The sequence below is a fragment of the Varroa jacobsoni genome, unplaced genomic scaffold (assembly GCF_002532875.2).
Source record: "Varroa jacobsoni isolate VJ856 unplaced genomic scaffold, vjacob_1.0 scaffold_1086, whole genome shotgun sequence".
NCBI lineage: Eukaryota > Metazoa > Arthropoda > Arachnida > Mesostigmata > Varroidae > Varroa > Varroa jacobsoni.
The window spans coordinates 305,778-329,013 of record NW_019213988.1 but is presented as its reverse complement, the minus strand read 5'-3'; the positions used below and the strand labels follow the sequence as shown (position 1 = coordinate 329,013).

General features: G+C 42.5%; 1 protein-coding gene and 1 long non-coding RNA gene across 3 annotated transcripts in view; one reads left to right on the top strand and one right to left on the bottom strand.

Annotated features, from left to right (window-relative positions):
• LOC111266468 (GAS2-like protein pickled eggs) overlaps positions 1-23,236 on the bottom strand; it is a 60,995-nt gene that overhangs the window by 24,391 nt on the left and 13,368 nt on the right. Inside the window, exon 1 of one of the 2 annotated variants that reach the window (XM_022843976.2) lies at positions 791-1,389. The exons of the other annotated variant lie outside the window; for it this stretch is intronic. The gene's annotated coding sequence lies outside the window, so the exon portion shown is untranslated. Of the gene's footprint in view, positions 1-790; positions 1,390-23,236 lie in introns of those variants that run through there. 2 annotated transcript variants of the gene reach the window in all.
• The window catches only part of LOC147752681 (uncharacterized), a 31,853-nt gene continuing 11,247 nt past the window's right edge, over positions 2,631-23,236 (top strand). The window contains exon 1 of the long non-coding RNA XR_015313453.1: positions 2,631-2,711. This is a non-coding gene — a long non-coding RNA (uncharacterized LOC147752681). The remainder of the gene's footprint in view (positions 2,712-23,236) is intronic.

Here is a 23,236-nt window from a genome sequence, read left to right as displayed (position 1 = left end):
AAGCAGCAAATACGGAGATGTTTTCTATCGTGTAGGCTACTACATCTATTATTTCCGAATATATTGATTTATATGGATTCGTCTGGTTAGGATGCTTTTTAAAACTCTTTTTTTTTTACCAATACCAATCGATGTGAGGAACGGTGGTTAGTAACCCTATTCTCCGCAGACCGCTTCAACTTTCATACTTTTCGTGTTAAGAGGAGGGAAGGGAAACGATTTAAAAATAACGCTCGAGCCATTAGCTATTTTCTTAGCCGGTTTGACTTAACATACGTAACGCAATTCTATATATAGTATATATCTACAGACTACATATTTATATATATATATAGACTGGTAAATGAATTGTTAGTATTACCACAAGCATGTATCACAAATAGGTAACCGGCTACATTAAACACACTCATTGCCGTCAGGTTCTGTCCTCCCGCTGTCTGGTGACCAACAATCTTATTGTTGTTTTTCCTACGTTATGACTGTTTATTTATCAATTAATCTGATTTCGTGACAAAATGGCAAAGTTCGACCACGCCCGTCACGATACAGTGATTCCCTCATTGTAAGTTGGTCACGTCTACCAACAATAATCATCTACCACTTTAGACTTTATTCTGTTTGGTCATTTACCTAGAAAAATACATAGATATATAATGGTCACAATAGGGAACAGCAAAATTTCGAACGGCAGGATCTTCAAGCAACAACGTTTATCGAAATAGTCGATTTTCGTAACTGGCTTAAACGATAGCAGGATTACGAAGACGATGGTAAAATATGTCACACTCACCCTGGGGTAACTAAAGTTCCTCCAGCGAGACGCCCAACGCTGGCTTCTTGGTCTTTCTCTATATTTGGTTGGTTAATTTAATTATATCCTATTGGTTACTAAATGCACAATGATGATTTCACGAGGGGGCCATCTGAACACGTTTTTGAAGGGCCCCGCTTCCTCCCGCAGTGACGCCCTCTGGTAGTCGTTAGTGTGCCGTAAGCCACAGTTAGTCGTCGTCAAATCAGGACCATCAAAATACACTAACAACAACGTTAGAATTTATCGACTGAATGCACCTTCCGTGATTTATGATCTAGCCGCGGCTAGTCATTGATACGCGCTGCAACTTATTTGACGAGCACTATCTCACGAAACGTTTGATTGTCACGAACTGGCTTTATTTATCCTATACGCTAAATATTTGCTATCAGGTCTGTCGTCTTTGTATAGGCTGCATCTGTATCGTTGTTTTCGAACGTTCTGCAGCTTTGTCTGTCCGCTTCATTCGTCGTTCGAGGCCGCAAGGCAGCTGAACTACTGCGTTCAGCTATTGTTCTAAACTCGATTAGACCAGGCGACGGCGAAAGTGGCGATGTCAGCGAAAGGATATTATGGTCATCGTCGTCGTCTCGAATTCATCAATGAACACGTCAGCCGGTCGACGGAGTCAGTAAACCAACTATCAACTAATAGCCACTTGTCTCGCTTTTCCTGCGGGTCATATTGTTTTCATTCTTTCCTTCGAGCACAGCGGTATCGTCTCCAGTATCTGTGGGCAAGGGAAAACAGAAATAGTTGACCTGACCATAACAACAGCGCGTACCTCTCTCACCGTTTGACTGCTGTTGCTGTTTAGCTTCTTGGAGCATTGTGACACTACGCACGGGCGACTCTACCCGAAGCAGCGTGCGCAACAGCCGTCTGTAGAGGACTCCTCGCCCGTTCGTGGCAAGACCCTCTCATGAATCTAGCCAGTGGCATGGGCTCATACCCTGCTAGCATGAACCACCAAGTTGATCAGTCGGTTCTATCACTCATCCCTCTCGCTGCTTGTACCTCTCTCGCTCAATGTCGCCTTTCATTCGTTGCCACACGGAAGGACATCACGGTCCTGGTTGCGATCTTGGCCCAGCTTGTCCCAACCACCGGGGCTCACTAGTTCTAACCACAGCGCCAACACAGGAACACTTCTCGCCCCAGTCAGTTGCCGCTGGTAACGCTGCGGCCTCGCCGCTCCCTCTCCTCACACATGAGGGAAAGGCGAGGAGGACGCATCGGAGCTGCACCAAGGATCTACGTTGACTGCAATGTGCCAACAGGAGCTGTAGCAGTGACAGTGCAAACAAAGTTCAATCGGAAGGCGGAGGCGACCTGCAGAGAACCAGTCAGCCATATGCCGGGTCACCGTTGCCACGCTTTTGTGTCTTGCCATGGCTGGCTCATAACCCACGGCCTAGTCAGCGATACCCTTTCCACAATGGAAAGGGCAAGGCCGTCGTCAGTCGGCCCCAACAAATCGAATTCGTCCAGACTTAGCGCTCCGGCCGCTGACAGTGTCATAGTCTCTAACATGTGGATAACTGCTCCGGGGCTAATGTGAATAACAACATAATGTGCATGTGTGTGTCCGTGTATAGATGAGCGTTTGTAACGCCACGCATCATGTGGACGGAGTCGGCCGCAAAGGGTAGGGAAAAGATAACGGTGCCACATGTGCGCTGGTGCCCAAAACAGACTGTCGATACCCTGACACACGGACAGATGTGGCATTACTGGATTGTTCGAATACCACTAACAGGAACACGTATAATAGTCGCTGAGGCAACGCCCAAGAAACTCACCTGCCACTTCTGGCGTAGATGTCTGAATTTCGTTTCCTTGACCAAGTTTGATCCTTGACAGGATGAAGCTTTGGAGCTGTGCTATCTATGCCAGGGTAAATGTTCGTCTGTACTATTTGGTTAATACATTGGGGGGCCGCTGGGGGATGTTCCAAACGTCATCACTGCCTTAGAAAATGCTCGCTTGAATTATCCTCAAGGACTTTTTGTTTTTCGTAGGTTACTGCGAGCAGCAAGAACATTTGGGCTGAAGAGATCTGTATACTATATAACGTAATTTAAATTGAGGCTCCTAACATCGACGCACGATTGTCAACTCGTATGTACAATACGATTACTCAGATAATTCGCATGCAGTATATAGATAGCGATGTATCTGGTTGACGAGTTCACCTGTCAAAAAATGTCCCTACTAACATATAACAAGCAGTCCAGATGCTGGATTCTGGACGCTGCCATCTAACATTTTCCAGTTGTTATTGAAATCTCTAAATAAATCCAGGTATGGTTTGCTAGATTTCTTCAAATTGCAAACATTTCTAAAATCGATGAGGATGAAGCTATGAGTCATTAGGGCAAAGCTCAAACAGTTACCCATCTCAAATGAGTAGCATATCAAAGGTTGTCTGTGTGGCTTTGCGGAGGTGTGCCCTTTTTCAAGAGGGTAAGGACATCTTACGCACAGTATCCCTGTCCTTTTTTTTTCAGCCTTACTTTTTTACTTATAGAAGCCGCTAGTAGCTCAGCGACGCGTGCGTGCGTGTGCTCGAAATTTTCCTCACAGTGTATGCAATGCACTGTACATAGCTAGTTGGGCTTTGGGTCTTGGAAAGGATCCTAGTTGGACATCATCCTTTCTATTTGTGTCACCAGCATAGATTCATCAGTTGATTGTACCGCTGCTCATATTTGCAAATATATTGGAGACGTCAGATGCCAGTTCTCACATTTACAACATACTGTTTTTTCAGTTCTTTTAACACACAAGACATTTCGCCCCTTCACGACCATTGGCCCCCACTGTATAACGTTTGCCTTCTCTTTGCTAAGCGTCATGACTGCCGCCGATGTGATCCACATGAATTTTAACTACAACCGAATAATGGCGAGATAATAAAACGGGAATGGTCTAAAAAGGAAAACATTATCGATCGTAGCTAATATACCTCTTTTTCACTCAGTCCTTGTTGTCGTTTTTTGTCGCTCGTCAACGTTCTTCGACGTGTTATTGCTACGCCACGAGGCTGAGTTGGAGAGAAGGAGACATTTAGGGAAGCGATGTATCGATTCATGGCGGATTTCGTGGGAAGCAAAAGCTCAGAACATTTAATATAAAATCAAGATTACAAAATGACCATTTTTGCCGATCTGTAGAATGTTTTCCACCTGAACACGTAGAATACTGTTCCGACGGTAAGCACGCAGTTATAGGGCCTATACATTTGTTAACTTTCCAACGATTCGAAGTTAATATGATAGCGGCTATGACCAGTTGAGTTGTACGGCGAAACGCTATTACTTCGCACGTTCGTCCGCTGCTTTCATATGTAACATAATGAAATGTAAACCGTCGACATTTAATGGTGGGACAGAGCAATCCGTTTCTTGAGAGAAGCCATTTCCTGCTGGCTGCTTTTCGGTCGACTAGAAACGCAGTGGTACATTTAGCGCCACGTAAAATTTCCAAGCCAAGACTCGTGTGCCCTTTCGACAAAACTTAGCATGAAATAGGTAAGCAGATCTTCTAGACTAATGCCAGTAACTTTCAACAAGATATAGAATGAACAGTTTCTATCTGATTTACTGATCTTGGAGTTAGCTTTTGCTACTTGAGTTCAAATGCTTCGTACATTCTTTCTACCTGCAATAACGATAATAGTAATAACGGCAACATTAGCGACAATTAGTACCTCGACGAGTGCGTCACGTTCTAGCGCATCGCTTCAGCGTAATAGTAAAGCATGCTGAATCGATGTCGTTCTTCCTAACATAAACCAAAGTATCTATTCATGTGATTCTAATAACAAGTAAATGTTGAATATCGGAAAGTTGATCTCCCTCACTCTGGTGCTCATTCTCGAACGCCGCTGCTCCTTCTACGGCTGCTCCACAGCTGAGGGGTCCACGAGTCCGGCTAGAGAAATGAACTCGTGGGCGCGAGAGTTCATCGAGGCGAATAGAGCATAGCACGCCTGCGGCAGAACAGGCCGCACCGTCAGTGAACCGCACACAGCTTCGAATGTGGAATGAATCACTGTTGATCCGTCGGTGCCCCCTATCAAAGCACTTCAGCTCATCTCTTTCCGCTTACCACATCCTATTCTGATATGTCGTTACCATGATATATGCAATAACGTTTAACATCGAGGTAACTGTAACAGTATTGTTTCCACGATGCAACAGTAGCTTCAGAACATTTGCCCTGCTTTTTCGATCTATTATTATACCTTTTTCTTCTATCTAGTAGCACAGTAGTGAATGCGGGTCTGATCCACGTGCCACGGTGTTCAGTCAATGCACGCGCATACATTATTATCCTGAAGTAAGGGCGCACAGAATCAACTGCGCGAGCTCCTGGCATGGTAACTCTGGAGGCAGAGTCAACACGACGACCCTCTGCAGAGTCACATGTTCCCCCTATTATATGAAGATTAGGAGACGAGTTTGTCATGGAATATGCGCGTACAAATGGCAGCGTTGTAAGAAGAGGTCGTTGTTTCAGCTGAGCGAATACTGACGGCTGTGTGACCTTATGACTAAGAGCCATCTATTTCCAAAATTAGCAAATGCACAGTTGAGGAAGCTCTAGGTTTTTTCTAGCACAGAGGTAGAGACATTAGAAATGGCTAGCATTTCGTATCAAAGGTTATGTCTGCTGTAATCCTAAACGCAGGGCATTTTTGTATCCGGCAAAACATGGCCTGATTAAGGCTTCAGGTATCTCATGCTAATATAATAGTAGACAGTATAAATAAAATAGTAAAGGTGTAAGCTCTTCAGTCTCTCCTGAACCTGTGCAGACATCTTCGTTACGATGGAAAAGCTTTATGGGAATCGTTGCCGTAACGTATTCAAGAGTACAAATTAATAAAATCTCAAAACTCACTCATCTTCGTTCTGGATAGGGAAGATCTGGACAACACTAAAACGGATTTGGCTAAATTCGTTGATCTTAGCAGTGGCCCAGAAGTTGATCTGAAAACGCAATGAACGCAGAAAACGAATCTGGAATATTGTCGTTAAGGAAAACACTGTCAGAGCATTTTTGGCCCCATATAGCCCGGGGGGGGGGGGGGGGCAGCGATGTACCCAGTGTCAGCGTCGCCATTCAAATGTTACCTCCTGCCCGCTTTATGCCCTTGCGTTTTTCGACAGTATTTTATTAATGTGTGCCAGCTAGAACCATCGAGAACTTCGTTTCGACTATCCAATAAAGTGGCGATCACTCAACTAACTCAGGTCATTTCAAACACGCCTGACGTCGATTTCTGGAATTTTCAATCATTGTTCTGGCGAAGACGAGAATTTTAGTAGATTCTTTGAAAATATAGGACTACAACAAGAACTACAATTACCGATGATAGCACAGACGGGAGCTGACTAATGGGCTAAGAACGCTCGACGGCAATACATGTGTTTTGTGCCCACCTGTAGTATGTACATTAAAGCTGCGCCCTTAACAACAACGACGATGTGCATGACTTGAAATCAGTAATCGGCTTAGCGGCGTTCCGTACTGGCACACCTGCCGCTGCTTCACTGACTGAATAGTATTGTAGTCGTATGTTAGGAAGGTAACATGGTTTTTAAAGCCGTAAAGTATTCGAATAGCGGTAACGGCAGTCCTATAGCCCATTAGCATTGAAATCCAAGGTCGAAATTGTTACGGCGGACTGAGTCGAACAATCAAACCAGATGCTGCTCATACAACGACGAACGTTAATCGGCTGGCCACGTCACTTGAATGTGATCAATCCTGCGACCACGGAAACAGGCGATTCGATCTGTAAAACAAACGCAGCAGAAAAAAAAAAAAAACTATACAGACGCTAAACTGTATAGTAATGTCATATTATAGGGTCACCTGCGTAGGCAAAACTACTGACGGACTATCTTGAAAGTTCACTCTCTTATGACAAATTACTCGATTTTGTAGTTCGGGGCGCTATCAACTGTCGATAGACGACACCATGCATATACATCTAACATATAGAAGATCTTAACAAACGTTTTCGAAAATGATACAAGCTATGCACGTATTGATGAATCATCTTAATCCAAAATGTCTATCAGGTAAATATCGAACCCAGTTGCAAGTATCCCCCAACAAATTACGCACAATAGTGGAAAAAAAAGCATTAGAATTTATTAGAAACTTTAGAATTGTTCCTAATTAACATACGATGATCAGTAATTCATTATATTTAAGTATAACATACCTAGATCTCAAGTAATCTCTACACCTAAGTAACGGCCATCATTACTGATTTAATTTTCTAGAAATTGACAAATTATCTATTGAAATTAAGTATCGCCTGATAAAACTCGAGGCAATGCTGAATCTTTAGACACGATCAAGGGGAGAATATCAACGATACTCACATTGTACGAAAAGTGGCCTATGACAAAGGCAACCAAACAATTTCTAACCCATACCTAGTTAGATAGACCTCACTAGCGAAAAGCGTCTTCACAGAAAACGCTACAGATTGTGTCCAGTGTTTTGTGCCGGACACAGATATTAACGTGTGTACTAAAATCGACGCCGACGCCGACGCCAACGGCAGATATCCGCTTATTGTATGCTACACTAGATTGCATAGCGGCATTGTCTATAGGGGAATAATGAGGCGGATAGCGGCCGTGACGCGAACGATGGTGCAAGGCAGGTAGTCGACGCCGCACGCGGTCAATAGCCAAGTCTGTGCTTACACTCGGAATATCATTGTGTTCCCTGGAATCGAAAGGACTACCTCAGCACATTTCAGTAGCTCCAAACGAACCAACAATAGGTAGAGTAATGTCGTTGATACGGTTGAGTTGCGAACAATAATATTGAGACACAGCAGTATTGGACCCTCATGCAAAAAATATGTACTACATACTACTACTACTACTACTGGATGCTGTTCCTCTCAAATACCAGTTCCCTATGGAAACTTCATGATTGTTTCTTTCTTTTTTCGAGCATTAGCAAGCGTGTCGCTATGCTTAAGTAAAAATGTAGTCAGTGCCGTGTAAACAACGGCAATCGTTCCGAGAGATGGATATTGGTTATGGTAGTAGGCTAGGTGACAGAAAAAAGATTTGATCGTTGCAGAGTATCAGTTCGGTCAGATCGATGACCAGCTCAGACGCTCGTTAGTATGTTCCGTTACACCACTGGCGCATCATATCGGCAATGTCGGCATCTGGCAGGAATGGCACGATAGTGAAAAATCCTCACCGGCTAGGGCCGCAGTAGGATTTCCTTGACTACCTAGACGTTTGTCATCTCAACGACAAACAGCTATCCCCAAACGCCGAACGTGAAAGCGGTTTTTCCTGTCAAGGGCATGCACAACGCAAAAAGAGTACAGCTTTGTCTTATTACATTCCGCTGGGCCGATCTACTCGTCGGTTGGGCTGAATTAACAGGAAACGCATCCAACTACTACCGGGCAGCTAGGAACAACAATCTCGCACGACAGACACCCAATTGTGCTTCGTTTCTTTCATCGGGTCACTCTAGCTAAGTCTACCTTTGGGCGCCGCTTTGGGAGCCCATCCACGTTTCCTCATCAAAAAGTCGTAAGCAATGTTTCTGTGGCCTCGTCGTTAGGCTCCTTGGACGGCATGACGTCGAACAATACAGGAACGGCCGTCTAGCGCCGCTTAATAAAGCACCGTCATTAGCAAAAGCAGTAACAACAACAACAACAAAAGTAGGAACATCCTGGCAACACAATTGGCACAAGCAGGAGAGGCTATTGTTAGCCGCGTCCGCTTTTGACAGGCTTACACTCCCTTCATAACCATAGCGTGCTGGATGCTCGTAGCGGTTATTGTCGTCATAGTCGCGGTAATGGCGGTCATAGTTGTCGCCACTGCTGCCTTCGCACGGGTGTAAACAGAACAAAGTCGAGGTTGTACTGCAGAACGTGAGCAGTCTGCGGGCGGCCCGTGAAAGGCAAGCATACACAGAAGAAACAGAAGGGAAATAATGAACTGGGAAGCGAGGGAAAACATTCAACGAATCAATCACCGACCGCATTAGCTTGTCATTGAAATAGACAGGTAGAGACGGTGGCTGCTGTCGCCATCGCCATCAGCTCGTGCTGCTTCTGACGCTGCTTCCACTGCTGATGATAGTTTAAAATCGCGCACAGAAAGTCATAAGGTCAAAAGGAAGGGCAGGAAGAATCTGATGTCGTGCCGCTTTCTATAATGCAAGAATACCACCAATCAAATGTACTACTAGTTTTACCTTAACGCTACATATCGCAACTACACAATATACAAGACAATAATAAAAATACATTAAGTTATTCATCCAGTTTAGTGGCACTGCCCAAAATCACAGGCGGGTACGCAGAGCGGGACGGGGCCATGCTGTTGATAGTGACAATGATTTAGCAAACTACTTCTCTCGTTCGTTTGGCATTTTGTCTTGCAAAAACGTGAAGGGAGGGGTTGATCAGGGGATGGTTGACCCCGTAGTGGAAAGCCCCCCACAGATCATCATCGTCATCACGGCGCTTTCTTCTGGAACCGGTATAGCTTGAAGGTGGCCTTTAGTGGTCTGGTAACTTGTTAAATTTCGACTAGAATACCATTCATCAACAATTGATTTAGCAAATGTCTAGATTGTGCTGGTAGCATAGAATTACTATGAACAAAAAATCACAGGCTACAAAACAAGCCAAACTTCTTGTATAATTAGCATCGGTATAAAATAAAGCAGCACGGAAGGAAGTGGGTTAAGTTGGTTGAATGGCAAAAAAAAACTATGGCCGGTTCAAAACGACAGGAAAGCAAGAGCGAAACTATAATAGACAGCCTTTGAACTTCAGCGAACAATAACTATATCTATCTAAGCTAGAGTCATGAATAGAAATGAATCTGATTTGGAACATAGAAAGCACTCAGTATTCATCAAAGGGACATCATTAAAACCTAACGGCGATGATAATTTCAACTTAATTCCAAAGTAGCTATGTCTGGCTAATTACCTTCTGCCACCAAACTATAACTTGAGACTGTAATCGGCCTATAAGCAGTACACCCTCTCTTTATGGCACACTCGTGAACAATGACGGCCTTTCGCAACTTTCGACAACTTCTGGTCCTTTTTTTTTCTGTCCATGTAATACCATACAAACGGTTCTGTTTGTAAGTAGCAGTTTTCAAAAACTGCATGAGCAATGCCACTAGCAACGTGCCGGTTCCTTAGAGATCGTTATCCATTGGTAAAATTGTGCGATTTTGGTCATTATCTAACAATATGTCGTCCTCAAGCGAACAGAACCTGATCAAATCAACAGCTGTCATCGCTAATTCGACTCTTGACGCTAGTACGATATCAGACATATAACTATAATCGCCACTATGACAACAGATCCTAAATACACCCCAGGCGGTTGCACTTCCTGTACGCGCGACGAAGAGAAGCCTACCGCCAAAGTACAGATTGTCATTATCTAGTATTATTTTCATCACTACAATATGTTTAAGTGAGTGAGCACTTCACTTAAATGTCCACAGATGAACGTTTGAAACAACGGCGGAATACTTCTTCGAAAATCATCTGTGCGTGAAAAAAACCACCCGCCAACCATTATGGCAGCCATCGTACGTGTGCAATCAACGTTCTCTTGCTACTGATACACCCATAATATGATGAATATGTAACGCTTGCGAAGCTGCGCATCCTTCGAACTCGTCCCCCTTTTACGTTTCTGACGGCTGGCGGGGGGGGCAACAAGCACTTGGGCGTGGAAGCCACTCATCGGGCCACGAAAACGATAAAGTCAATGAACGCTATTCCAACGAACACGTCATCGTCAGGATGTGACGGTCGAGTTTATTCAGTGAATTCACAGCTTTCGCATGTATTTACACCACGACATAGTAGACGTATATTGTATGTCCGAAGTATGCTGAAACGCGTATCTGCGGGAAGATTTCTTAAATCTTTATGATGAACGAGTGTCGCGCTTTTCCATTCATTACCGTTCGTCCGACGTTGATCTCTGCCTAGTGATTATGGTCATCGCGATCACTATCGTCGTTGTGAAACAGGGCTAGACGCACGTCAACACCTAAGCATGTGTCTCTTACGCAGTTTGCTGTTATCTTGAATGTTATCAAGATTGAGCGTGCCAAGAAGACGAATCAGCTTCCGCTGAGCCGGGGTCGGCGATTGGTAAATAGAACTCTATCGGCCACCGATTAAACAGAAAGAGAGGTAAAGCAAACCACAACTAATTACGAACCATCCCGCCTATAGAAACTAGATTACTGGCGAAAATCGTTTAAAATATGTTCAATCATTAGATCGTTACGCGACCTCTCTCCCGTAGGTTTCTTTTAGCGTTACGTTCAATTACATAAATGTTTTCTAGAGACAAAGACTGGTGCTGAGTATGGTAACGAGATGCGTACGGATGGGTTTAATTAGACTACAGTACAGGAAGACGTCGATTTCTACGTGGCTCACTTTGATAACTTACTATTTACGTAAGCTTCAAGATAAATGCAAGCAGAATGTTTACTTAGTAAATACGTTGACGTGCTCTTGTCACAGTATTCGACAATGTTGAAGGTCGTTGATCGTATCGAATCATGTAATAGATCATATTAGTTAGTACCTAAAATTAACAGGTCTCAAAAGCTCGATGTATCGCAATTTGGTAAATAAACAGAGAGTAAACAATGTATACGATATGCTTGCATACGCATGGTGCTCGCTTGATGCTCTGTAAATTGTTCATGTTACTAGCAATTGATTGGACTACTTTTCAAGTATTCCTGTCGAAAGGTACCACCGAACCTGTAGTACGTCCTTGGACTACATTTGCCAAGATATTTATACTGTGCAAAGGCTCTGTGCTATTAAAAACGCTTATACATCTCCAACTATAGATATGATGCTTAGATAATAGGGTGCGTCCATTCTCATAGCCACTATATATACTGCCTGTTGTCTGAAGTGTCCAATAAAATTCGGCCCATTCATTTTGTTATAGTCAATTCTGTTACATGCGGTTCCGTAAACGCAATGTTATGATACTGCAAGGCCTATGTATTGTCAAACTTAAAATAAGATCGGGAACTCACCACTGCACTAAACCAGATACCGAACAAATATAAACTGTCTCCAAATGTAGTCGGTCGGTGCAAGGGACTTCTTGCCTGAACGCCTCAGGCTCAAACGTCTGTCCTACATGTCCGCAAAAGGCTGACGGCCCGCCAACATTTCGTACCAACTTTTTCAGCTTTTAGAAGCTAAACGTATGTCGCGCTTCGATTACTGTCGCGGTTACAATGTTAGTCTGATATTATTTTCTAGTTGGCACGATTTATAAAGGATGATGATTTGTTGCCATAGCGCCATTGTACCTAACGTGGTTAGGACAACCTGTTCAACAATATCTCAATAGACGTATACCTATATCACCCCATAGTAGTTAGTCATTCGAGCTCAATGAAAACTGACAGCATCTTCCTTTTCTTTTATTCCTTCACTATGCAACCTAATACTGCTGAACCTGGATAGCAGCCTGATCGACAAAATGTAATGCGTACAATCAAGTCGCAAATAGGTAACCTACCGACTGTTAGAACCCTATTGTAAGCTCCACGTGTAAGCTAGGCACGTATATGATAGATAATTCATACGTGAAAGGAACTGCGGTTACCGAAGATTAAAAAATGAACTTGCAAGTTGAACGCAGAAAAAGTTTGTTGCTATAAGTAATCAGTTTCGTCAACTTTTCTATCGCCGTGTCGATTATTACCGTCGCCGGTAACAAGCATCAGCTTCAACAGCTACTCTATTGTCACCTGTATGTGCAACACTTTTGTATCTGCCAGTATCACGTATGGAACTATGCGTAACAAACACATATAGAATTGACCGTATTTGTCGATTTATCTGACAACGCCTCTTCGTCGACATCTTAAACGCTGCTGTTGTCGTCGTCGTCGGCAGTAGCAGCAGCAGAAATAACTATAACAATAAGCAGCTTTGTTCTGACCAGTGTCCGACCCTTTCTGGCCTGTCTGACGCTGTCGCCGTCGTTACCGGCCCCCGGCCCCATCGCTGATCTTGTTGTTGCAACTGTGGCTGATTTCGGAGCGGTGCTATAGATCGACGGCCAGACAGCGGGATCTCTAAAAGATAAAAGGAATACAAATGCCTTTATATTGTTGTATGTAGTCCTGCCTATAGCCTTTATTGTCTCGTGTCTGTGACTGTTTTCTGCACAGATGTACACATTTGTGTCGATCGACGTAAATCGTAGTGTGCATATGTACGGGGGCTCGGCCCAGATGAATAGGAGTAATAGTGACAGTGTTGCACTGCTTCATTTGTGATGGTGGCCAGCGACAAAGCTTGCGCTACGAAAAATTGTCTGTGTTTCCAACAAAAACATTAAAGATGATCTTTTTTCTGTTCCCTTCGATGACGATTGCACCGGCTGCCATAGCTCGAATCACAATACCAGTCAATCTTTAGTATAATAAGAGGAGCGAGTGAGTGTGTGTGTATATGAATGTTAAGCTGTGAATCGAATAGCGATAGAAATCATGAAGGGAAATCTTTAGCATTGTACGACAGAAATGACGTATGTACTTACATGCATCCACACGCATACATAACAATAACACATATATTGTAGAGGGAGAAAAACTGCATAGGGGAAGGCAAGGTAATGTGATGACATTGGATAACGAACGGTTAGTGTAGCTTTTACACACTGCACCGCAATGTCTTTTCATCTATGGCATAGCGTACCGCTACGCCTGGACATTGTTGATCCCGGTATTGTATATCTGAACAGCACGATTACGAAGACTAGGAGCGGACGACAAGAAAACGATATTGCATTCATTCTATCACTTTCATGCATTATATAATAAGACCCATTGAAAACAACATCTTCCAGGCAAATGTTGAAACAGGGCGCACTTTTGCCACCATATCTGTTCGTTCTTCCAGTCGCTTTTTCGAATGAATGAGTTTCCCGCTACGAGCTTCGGATAACTTCACTTACTCTAGTTCTTTCAGGCTAATAAAGTTTCGAGTGCCCTTGCGAACACCCGCTACCGCCCCCGATATGAGATATTTTTCGAGTCGCACACCCGCGTCCCTTATGGTGCAATGTCGCTATGAAGCGAACATTACACCAGGGCACGAATGGGCGAAGAACACCTGTGATATCTATTTAGTACAACTTTTATCGTTCCCTTTCGTTCTTATATACGTAAATAAATACGTGCAAGCGTACGCGCATGCTATGACTGAATCGCGTTGAATGAAAAAACTGCACGAGCCGTAATATGTGCGGTATCAGCCGTGCTACAGAGGAGCCGTCATACCATATATTAAGTACATAACGCAGTTCTACACAGCCGCCCGACACTATCGGTCAGATGTCTGATTAACCCACTGACTAACGTCTGGTTTGTAGTGAGCCTCATCTTGACATGACAAGCAACAGGAGAAACAACAACAGCCGGCAGGGTTGGAAATCAATCTGCCTAAAAGAATAGAAAGAAACATAATAATAACAATAGCGTAAGAACTTGTGGTAAGGGCAACTCTGGTCATGCCAGTAGAGGTAACGATGATAGAAGTGTTGCAGCATGCCGTCGACGTCAAAATAGAATCAAAGGGCTAGTGTATGTGCGGTGTGAACTCCATTGAGGGTATTTGTCACTGATTTGCAAATGTTCGCGTCCATGTAAAAGGGAAATAGAGGCCAGCAGTTGGAAGCGAACTGTGTCTGTTTCTGATATCCGCCGCTATGCTGTATTTTTGTCGCCGTTCTTGTTATGGCCATTGCTTTTATTGCACTGCACCACATACTTGTTACTAACAACAAGCGTGTCGACAGACACACACACACACACACACACACACATACAGACAGAAACGCAACTGCTTCTGCCTATGTGTGGCCTGTATGAACGCATATGAACCTACATATATGTATATATGAGCGTACAGGCGTGGTGGGCGGCTTAGGGAGGGGCCAGATTAGAGAATAGGTTATGGCGGTATTACGTTATTTTAAGCTTTGCGTTATTATTGTTTTTGCTGTCGTTTAGTCATCGTGATGGTTTGTGATGGCTTGCTATCACAAAGCCGTTACGGGCAAAGTAATTTGTCATCATAAAACTATTCGATGATAAACGCACCGCAAGCAAGCTGATGAACCACAAGACGTCCGACCGCCTATTATATCTGAAAGCCGTATAATCTCTGTCTGCCTGAATGGAATATTTTTACATGGTATGTAAAGGTGAGTCACGTGTGGCGGGCCCATCGAATCATGCAAAAGCGATGGACAATCTCCTGTGGTTCGCACTTCCATCTCGCGCTAAGTTTGCCATAATATCGTATCAGGCTACGATTTGTCACGTGTTTGGTCACAGAATATGAAATACAGGCCCAGAGGTGCGCCATCGTGTTGAGGAATAACGGCTTAGGATAGTTGACCTACTGCAACTAGACACTGATAGTACATCTTTGCCGAATTTCTATTTGAGATAGCGCCTATGCCACACACCCGACCTACGTGCCACATACGTACGTAGCACAGATCGCGCATTAAAATAAGATCTGAATCACTTTCTCGTTCTCGGCCTCTTTTGTATAGAACTAAAGGGTATGGTATAGAGGTACAATGCAGCACATACGTGGAGTACATCTTCACAGAAAGCATGCATAGTTGCCGCTCTAATAGTAAATACTGTATTTATTGTATTTTATCGTTCTGCATTGTGGCACTGTTATGTTGTTACTGGAGCCAACAAATACCGCCGCACTGGAAAGCGTATAGTTATGACACATTATTCATCATTAGTCTGAATGAGAATAGTATGTAGTCAGCGATGAGACGGCAATGCGACCAGGCCCGTCTCTCTACACAACGGAGCCTAAAAAAGATGGTCTTTTCTATAATACTACTAATAGCCGACAATCAACCTCCCGCTTAGAATGTGGTAACTATTTCGTTTTCGCTAATGTCCCGAACCATGAAACTCCTCCCTATGAAAGTATTTGCAACTTTGCCAAGGGTTTACCACTTGCCCCACGTGTTCACAGCCACATATAAATTCAGTACCTTACGATATTTTTCGTAACATTATGTCTCATAATGAAAATATCAAGATCCTACAATCTCTGTTTCTGCTATTTCGCCTGGAGGCTTTTTGCTATGGCGTGTCAGTGTATGAAAGAAAGGGTTCCGAATCGGCATCGGTCTTCGCTAGCCCAAAAAACCCATAGTTTTTTTTTTTGCTTAGAGAGGAAAATTCGTCTGGCAATTTTACAATATGAGCTGCGACTATTAAAATGCAGATACGTTAGCGGAAGTACTACGTGGCCTTTTAGTGTGACGCTAGGTCTCAGAACTTAAACGAAGACAAGTGCGTCATTTCGTGTAGCACTCACTCCTCCACAAGATGGACACATAGCGTATCGTAGGGCCTACTTTAGAATATCTACAATAGACATACATTATTAACAGCGCATGTATTTGTATAATATTTGCGTACATGTTAGCTGCACACCAAGTCAAACAGTGGCAATATGATAAACGGGAAGTATCGTATTGGTAGTTCTAGTTTGTCATATTATCGTACGGCACGATGTGACAGACGAAGATATCATTGATAAGGATTAAAAAAGAAACAAAACATGAAAAGACCCTAATTTTCTAGTTGAGCCTTTCGCCCACGTGCATTAACCTGGCCCGTTCATACGTACATAAAACATTCAGACATATTGTAATCAATATCGTGGGCCAGCAACACTATAATGCACTCCAATAAGAAGCTCCAATATGAATCTTGCTTCAAAGCTTTCGAACTTGGACGAGCCGTTGTCCGTGGCGGGACGACAACCATTGTGACGTGCACATATACACATAATACGGCACCGATGGCCTAAACGGAAGCAGCATTAAGGACGCGTCATTTATAGACGACCGACTGAGGAAGCCAGAAGAATCTCGGTGACGCTGTATATAAACGTGCAAACATTTTGGCCAGTAGTAGTGGCAGTTGACAGACGGGTTGCATACGGACGGGCACGAGCGTACCCGTGTCCAGCAAGAAAACTACGTGTCTCTACTTCGATTGTCAAGTAAATGGTAATCTTTCCGTTTACTGGACACATCTTGATGTACGCGATATAGCTAAATATTGACAACTGTATTGATATAGTCGATAATCGTGATAAATTTTACGGGTGAAGATAACAGAGATCGGTTGTATAAATAAGATGAGGAACATAACAAAGTAGGTGCGGCAATGAACAACTTATTCAGAAGCAGTGCCCTGTGATTATCGCTGACATTGTAGCCTTCATCTAAGAAGTGCGTTTGTGCTTTTCTGCAGGTGTTACTAGTTAGCTTAGTTAAACTTCTAGCGTAGCTCGAACCGAGCATTGACGGTGTTTTACGTTCTACCCCGCGATGGTTTTTCCGCTGATTCTAAGTTTTCCGATAAATTTTATCGGTAACGATAAAAAAGCAATATTGAATTTGTATTTTGAACAGTGTCTACATTTTTTTGCTCGGAAATCGGTTATTGCAGGTTCTTTATCTTTCGCGATTTATTCGAAGGAAAAGCCCGGGCATTAGCAAGAACCATTCCTCCTGTCTTCTCAGTGCGATGACTGTGTTACTGTTTGTCTGAGTTGGAGGATGAATAGATGTAGAAGATGATACAGTTTACACTGATTTGCAATAGGCTATTCACAGTTTGTCCTAGATAGACGGCCTAGTGCAGATTTATTGAATCATTTTATTCTGTTCTTCACTGCTCAGTTACCGTTGGATACACGCGCTCGTTGAGTCTGGAAACAAAGTAAGCTAAATACAAAAATGATTACTACGTCTTCTTTGAGTTTGTACGCAAGAATAACACTATCGCTAATATGAATGCGGTAGTGCAGCGCGTAAGCGCAAAATCGATTCTCTTATAAATAAAGTTCGCCATTTGTATAAAACTAGTATAATATAAAATGTCTAGCATCATAGGAACGTACATGCATATCTAATGTGGGTTACTCTTCGGCCTTTTTCGAAATATTCCGAGATTGCCTAGAGATGACATCTTGATATTCGGTTCAAATTGGCACCGTAATCAGTAATTAACTTGAGTAAATTTAGCATATTCTATAAAAATACTATGAATTTGACTTAGCTAAATAAGAGGCAACACTTCGAGCTGTAAAAATAGTGCAGATAAACATTGTTCGTTCGGCTAGCCTTTAAATGGGCGCGCTATGCAGTTTGATAACCAGAAAAATAACCTATATATCTATAGATGTTAGCGTTTATTCAGCCGCGCAGCTACTGTATCGTACAGGGAGAGCAGTAGCAACGATGCTCATAGAGCCGTTTGCCATATCATGCAGACTCCAAGGAGCCAAGGTTCACGCAGACAGCTCCGTATAACGTATATATTGCCCGGTAGTGTTGAAGGGAGAAAGACACTGAATCGAAGTCCGTAACAAAATCTGAAGTGCTTTTTATATCATTTGTCGTTAAAGAATCCGACGGATATATGTTCTCTACTATTCGTCATCGTTTTGCTCGCGGATCACTTTACTATGTCAGCATTTATGTTAACTGAGGCACGGACCCGTGCGCGCATACAGATACGTGCGCATTTTAGGCATATTGTGCTACTTTGCGATGCGTTCCCTTGATACGAAGAGCCGCGTCAGAAACAGCCAACGTCATCACCGTCGTAGCCGATTGCGGCTCATTATCGTTGGACGATGTTTAGTCGCTGCACAAAAATCAGTAACTCTCTCTCTACGAGTTACAGTCACGTGTTGTTCGAAAGTAGAAGCGATGGCTTTTTCTGTCTTCCCTATTCGATTAGGAACGTCAACTTTTGGCCTAGCTATGTAATAGCAGTTACAAGTTCAAATGACAGCATCAGTAACCAATTGCAATAGTGCATTCTTGGGGTTAAAAGGGGGAATGGGGACAGTGTGTAGAGGTCAACTTTCGTTTTATCTTAACTTAGGTCTTTTTGGTTAGGTGAATTTTAGGAACGGCAAACTCTGATTTATAGTAGTAACTTAGCTTTTCTTAAGTTTCAATACAAGAAGCTGCTTAATTGTTACCGCTGCTGACGCAGTTGTTCATTGATGTAGACTACTATTGTAAAAGTGTTCTCGTCGTCAAACGAGTAAGATTTACTGTTTTGGGTCGGACGAACACTCAGAACTGGATTTTCGCTCCAACAACCGATGCAAAAGGTTCGTGAATCAAATTCTATTATAATTTTCACTGTTTAAATCGTTGTCGTCTTCACTCAATGCAGCAGAGCACAAAACGCTTATTCTCCTTTTATTTATCGTCGGAGGGGTGTTGACGGCGATGGTGGCAATCGTGTGGCACCGGGGTCTTTAGTCTGCTTACCGTTAACGACAATTACCGTATCCCGATACGATAAGTAACTCTTTCACTGCAATCAGAAAGTTCGTCAAATCGAGCACATTTGACTGACTGTGATGATTAGGCCGTCCGGGCACCTGAATCAAGGACTCATTGCTATCTATAATCTGGTCTGAACGCACAGCCTGTCACCTTAACTAGGCAGTCTCTTTTATCAGATGTCAAAGAAATGCAATCTACTATTTCTAGCTTATTGCAGGTTGGAGTTGCTATTGTTTCACCAGTGGGACAGTAGTGTTACTATAATGAACGGTATTTCTGAACATCTGCTTTGTTTAATGCGGCGGGTACCATAACTAGGTTAAGCAAAGTTTTTCGATAAAAGCAGAATTGTTTTATTTAATGACGAAAAAAAAATTCGGATAGTGTCGTTACGTTGTTTGACATTTGTTTAATGCTCGCCGCTCGAGGTCCACCGGTCATATAAAGGAGAAGATATAGCGAACGGGCATATCGCCAGTGAATGGGTCTAGCTCTAAAAATAGAAAAAAAAAACCGTATCGACTATAGTAAAAATACGATACACAACGGTACTTTCTGCGTATCGCATTGTACTAACCTTCTGTCAAGTATCAAACACACGCCCACAGAGGGTCTGCGAACGACAGCAATTAATCAAACGAACGAAAAATCGCGCATCGTATCCAACGATATAGAACAGATTAATGTAACATTAGTCGGAACAATCTGTGATTGTCATTACTTTATTGAATAATTATTTTATTGAATGGTCATTTATTGGGAAGAGCATCTTGACGAAATTCTGATCGGCTCTGAGATATGACAAGTGGGTGGGGTGGGGGGGGGGGGGAAGTAACGCTCGGCTTGTGGCACTTTTGCCGTCTTCGTATTAATTCTATTGAAGGCAAAGTTCTTTTTTGAAGAATCACGAAGTGTACGTGCTGTGGACTATTGTAATGCTGTACTTAAATATGTGTATCAAGCATTCTGCCCTAGTTAACTCAGTTCACAAGAGAGCGTGTAGAAGCGTAGGTAAGATAAAATTTACGCCTATTTACCTTGAAGACTTTCAGACAGAAGAGGCAGCTCCAGATATAAAAAGCAGCAATTCCTCATTTTGACATATCGTCTTGCGTCGTCTCGGAAATGTACTTAATAAATATTTACTGAATAGCGATTTACAGTGGAAACTGTTGCCACAAATTCTTTCAGCGAATATAGGGACACCCGGCAAAAACGATGACCCACGATTCCGTCAAATAGCTAAACGACGTCTTGTATTGGAGAAGATGACCCCCCCCCCCCCCCTATGAATCAAGCGCGCGACAACGTTACCTGCTTGTTTGAGCGGCAGCTGTGGTAGGCCCCACCCAACGTCTTCGCTGCCCCTTTGTATGTGTGGCACACGTTTCAAAGTTGCGGTCAATGAAGTCTCTTTAACAGTAGTCCAACTTTTAGGATCTCTAATAAATGATCCTATATTGTGACTTTTGTGTATCACGTGTGTGTTACATTACACTAATACTCGTTAGTCATAGAACCTAAGCTGCAGAGCTGGTATGAATGAATTATAAATGGGGAAATAACTGACATTTGTCAAACGTCCGAATTGCTCGAGTTCGTTTTACAATATGGCATTTCAGTTAACGATGACAAATATTTTCCACCACGTTTTAGAGTAATCTGCTAGAAAGATATATGAACGCTATATACGATATATAGCCCGCTCGGACGTGACAACGGTCATATTTAATTCTGAAAAAGCTGATCATGATGATTTCTAAAACGACTCTTTATAAAGGGACGTTTCTATAAATGAATGCGTAAGAAGCAAAAAATGGCTATTCGTTAACAACTTGTTTTAGTGATGTCAAACAAATGTTGCAAGCCTTTTTTCGTGAACACAGCCTATAAGGTACAACGATTTGCAACAAGCTTTGAGTATCCATTGCAATAGAGAACATAATTTCAGTCACTAATAGAGCAAAAACTGATCGACGCGCTCTTTTAATCATATATCAATTAGGAATTTCTCGATTCTCCACGCAGTGCAGCGTTACTTAACAAAAACGAACACATCTAAGCTAAGGCAAAATCAAATAGATTCACTCAAACTCTAAATAACGAACGAACCAACCAACCTATTGAAGAATAACTACTCATGTACCGTACTTAATCGGATGACAATTTTGATCGGGTCTGCGTTTCAACACTTTTTTTAGTCCATATATTCTATACACATCGCGCTCAGTCAGTGCGCTGGAATTGCAGAAGGACTGATGGCCTCAGCACACGACAGCTTTAACGGTAATTTAACGGCGGGCTAATTCAAATAATGCCGCTTTCGACCAATAGCTTGGTCGGGCTTGGGCTTATCGTCCTATCTATGGCCACTGCGCTATTGTATTGCCGTCGATAAAGACAAAATCTTTATGACACACTTGAACTAGATCTTTTATGTTCATGCCTAGCAGCAACGTGTATTTCTTTAATTGAACGTAATTGAAATTTAGAGCATCCTTGACACGGCCAGTGAGAGATGTCTGAGGTGAATATATCCACATGGGTATGTATCGATTTAACAGAACGTATACAATCATTTGATTATTGCTTTTCGCGTCGTTACATAACCAGGCAAAAAAAAAAGCCCCGAACTATACCGATGATGCATAGCATACATTAACGCCATCGAACGTAGAGCTTGCGTCGTAAGCGAAAGGTGGAACAGTTTCCGTCATTAAATCACCAAATTAAATAGAGTACTTGAGATACGAAAAAGCTCGGAAAAAATTCGGAGTTGACCACCCATTTGGTGGCCTCTAACCGAAGTGAAAAGCAATGGGGGGACGTTCATTGAAAATCCTTGTCTGGATATGGCCAGCAGTAGTCATGTAGCAGCAGTAAATAGGTAAGCAGGGCAAAGTTTCCCAAAAATACAAAAATGGCTAATTAAACGCCGGCCTATTACTATTAGCTGAAGCGCTAAACAAACATAATTCTATGAATATTAAAGGAAATGGTGAAGTTATTTCGTTTCCCGTTTCTACCTCTAAAAAAAAACCCAAAAAAAAATGACCAATAGGCCAAAAAATTGCAAAAACGTTTTTCCGTTCGATGGGGTATTAATTATTAATATAGGGTACAATTCTTGTACAAAGCTCATTTCGAAGAAGCTTTACCTTTTTACTGGGCAAATAAATAATCGAACTACTACTACTACTACCGACAGTTTTAGTTTTTTTGGTACTTTATAAAGAAAGAGTACGGAATAAGAGGTTCCTATAATAATCAAGTTCAATCTCCAGAGCAATAGAAAGTGCATCTTTACACATAACTTACGATTGTAGTGGACGCTGACGAACCCTATCTTGCCGATAACTGATAAGCACCTTAAATCAGAACATTATCAATTTGAATCGTTAGCATTGCTAATTCGTCCGCCTATAAAAGTTACAAACCAAATCGAAATAACAGGGTACACCGATACAACAAGCAACCTTATTCCGTTTTTTAACAGATTTTTTATAACTGTGTTAACTGATGGCCCCTTTTCAGGCGGCACCAGTTTTGCTTTGAACTATTTTGAAGTAACTTTCGATTATTATTCTGCTATACTTGAATAAAGTATAAGTTTTTTCTCATTCTTATCTCAGCTGCTTCTGACGCTTGCTGCCTGCTTGTCGGTTCGTTTTTACTTAAATTCGATTTTACTAAAAAAAAAAACGTTTTTTTTTTTTTTTTTCGACCTTCAGAAATTTTCAACTTAAAGACGAAAAATCAGTTTGACCAAGTATTAACCAATCTCTACGTCCGCGACCACGGATATTGAAAAATTGATTTTTTGTTGTTTGTAATGTTCCGTAGATTTAGGCAAGTTACGCTGTTTAACGCCGTACGTTTGTCAACAGCGTAACGCACCGGCTACCGTCGTTAAGATGTTACAGTTCAACTTTACCCGTTCACAACTGCTT